Genomic DNA, 3,324 nt, shown 5'->3' with positions numbered 1-3,324 from the left:
TGAGAGAGAGAGAGAGGGGGGGGGAGAGGGGGGGTGAGTATTCCAATCGGACATGTTTCGTTGAGACTGCAAACGAAATTAAGCCTATTCATAAGAAAATGGTCGAAATATGTATCTGTTTAAAAAAATTGTTTAAGGGCATGTGATACTTAGAAAATTACCAATTATATCAGTGTTAGGTTCCCCCGGCTTTTTTTGCAATAATAAAGATTTTGTGTTTAACATTTGGGGAATGATAGCAAAAATGCTAACGGGCGTACCCGAACTCTTCGCTTGTCGAATAACTTTCTAAATTATGTATATATATATAATTTTTTGTTGTTGAAATTGCATTTTCATATTTAAGAATCTTTGAAATACTGTGGAATTTTTGCATGAAAAATGTAATTTTTGGATTTTCCATTATTTTTTATGCTGTCAAAATTTGAATTTTTGATTTTTCAAGAAAATTAAAAAAGTTGTTATGATAATCTTCTAGGCCATTTAGAAATCAAACTTTTTGTTCTCTTGCGCCGCAATTACAGAATAGCGTCACCTGTTTTTTGGCTGAAAAACAGTATTTTTCTGCAAGAAACTATTAGAATCTTTCATTGAACGACAAATGAAGTGATTTGACCGGGCAGAAGTTTAAAATTATTGTTACTTTTGTTACTACGATATCTTAAATATGGGTATTTCACGATATCGTAATGATCATACTTAACTCACCGTTTACGTGATTTTAAACATTCAAATGGCCAGAAACACCCCTTTGAAAGGTCACAAAAAAATTGGGTCAAAACCCTACCCTTTTCCAATGTTTCGTGGGGGCGAAAAGGTACCCCTATGAATAGTAAAAAGAATAATGTTGGTCAAATCACTACCCATTTTCTACTTCTCGTTAAATATGATCATTACGATATATCGTAACAAGCCCATATTTCAGACATCATAGTAACAAAAGTAATGATAATTTTTAATTTTTGCCTTCTCAAATCGATTCATTCATCGTTCATTTAAATATTCCAATAGTTTGTTATCAAACAAAATTTGTGTTCCTGCCAAAATAGAGGTGATGCCCCTATTCTGCAATCTAACCTCTCTTTCCTTTTTTCATACCGTCCGTTATGTGGCTTAAAAGGTCCATTTTCGTGTGTTTTTTGGAATTTTTTAAATGCTTTAACTCTGGTAATTTTTGGTTTTATCAAAAAAGTTATCAGGACAAATTGTTCAACTTTTTGAATACTATAAACGTCCAAACAAAAAATTTTTGAATAAAAAAAGTGGTCTCAATAATATTCAAAATGCGCTCACTTGTTGAATTTTATGTCCAAAATGGCTGGCTAAAAAACTGACATTTAGGTTTGGACACTAAAAGAGTGTACCGGAGGCCAATCTAATAGAATGATTTTTTCGAAAGTATCGTGCTCACAGGCAGACAGGCATATATACATACAGACAGACCAAAAGACAGATCCATTCGTAAAAGCCTATTTTTCGGATTCAGGGGGTTTCCAAACGTGGACATTTAACTAAAACTGGAAGAGTGGGGTGTCCAATTTTACACACCTCTAATACCTTATCTGATGAGAATGTAAAAAAAAAAACATTAATAAAAATTTGTTTGCTCTACTTTCGGTGCAAATAAGTTATCTATTTATTTTTTCTTAGCTTGTGTCGTGTGTCGAAAAATTTAATTTTTGTATATTCAATATTTTTTCATAAATGAAACAAAAACTACGTGTCAAAATTTGAATGACCAATTTATCGAAAAAGTTCAAATAGTTTTTACGTTAATCTTGTAGGGTTTTTATGATAATCTTGTAGGGCTATCGAAAATTAACATTTTTATTCCAATTACTATGAACAAGTGCACAGAGAATTTTTGAATCATGAAAAAATGTGGACAAAAAAATTTTCAAAATAGGCTCACAGTTTACAGACAGACAGATTTGTAAAAACCTGTTTTTCCGATTCAGGAAATCTCAAAACATGAACCTTTTGACTATGAACAAGTGTACAGAGAATTTTTGAATCATGAAAAAATGTGGACAAAAAATTTTCAAAATAGGCTCACAGATATACAGACAGACAGATTTGTAAAAACCTGTTTTCCGGATTCAGGGAGTCTCAAAACATGAACCTTTTGACAAAAACTGGGGGATCATATTTTAGACAAATCTAATACCTCCTCTGATGAGAATGTAAAAATGATTTATTTGACATGAATAATTTTTTGATATTTCTGTTTTTGTTTTTCATCGTAAAAAAATAGAATTGAAAACATAAAAAAATTCGTTTTTAAAATTCCACACGAGAGGAAACAGAAATTAAAAGACGAAAGTTGTGATAAGAATGTGCCCATTCAGCGGGCAGATTTTTTTTGTTACTGTTTAATGATGTGTTTCATGATTAAAGCCAAAACTACGCAGCCTATCAAAAAGTAGTTGATAATAAATTTGTGGATCTTTTTCAAATGCACAATTTTTTTTACTCATCTTTTACCATATTTTGCATAGTTTGGCCGAAAAATGTAATTTTTGGATTTTTAATCATTTTGTATGCTGTCAAAATTTGAATTTTTGGTTTTTCAAGAAAATTGAAAAAGCTGTTATGATAATCTTGTACGGTATTCAAAAATCAATATTTTTCTTCTCTTCACTTTTTTTATATCATGCGTTATTTGGCTTAAAATGTTCATTTTCGTGGGTTTTTTGGAATTTTGTAAATGCTATAACTCAGTTAATTTTTGATTTTATGAAAAAAGCCATTAAGATAAATTGTTCAACTTTTATAATACTATTAATAATCGTACAGAGAATTCTTAAATTTGGACTAAAGTTGTCTTAAAAATATTCAAAATGTGCCCATTTTTTTAATTTTTATCAAAATACAGACATACAGACAGACACGTTTGTAAAAACCTGTTTTTCGGATTCAGGGGGTCTCAAAACGTGGACATTTGACAAAAACTGGGGTGGGATCAAATTTTACACAAATCTAATACCTTCTCTGATGAAAATGTAAAAATGTGCCCGTTGCACAGGCACATTTTCGTCGCGCGCTGTGCGGGGCTCGCATTGTTTGCAAGTTTGAGCGAGCCTACGGCGCGCATCTGTTGGTTTTTGCGATTCCCGCTCGATAATTGGTTACCTCTCGCTTCGCTCTCGGATATTTACTCTTTGCACTTGTAATACTTGAATGAAACATTATCAAATAGATCTCTTAAGTATTTATATGCGTGTTTATATTCTGATTTTCCTACGTAATTAAATGTGTATAGGTAAAGATTAAGTTGCTCTAAGCTCTGTAGGCTTTGAGGGAAACATTCTCATCGGCACTGAA

Source organism: Belonocnema kinseyi, chromosome 3, assembly GCF_010883055.1.
Source record: "Belonocnema kinseyi isolate 2016_QV_RU_SX_M_011 chromosome 3, B_treatae_v1, whole genome shotgun sequence".
Taxonomy (NCBI): domain Eukaryota; kingdom Metazoa; phylum Arthropoda; class Insecta; order Hymenoptera; family Cynipidae; genus Belonocnema; species Belonocnema kinseyi.
Note: the sequence above shows the minus strand (reverse complement) of the source record.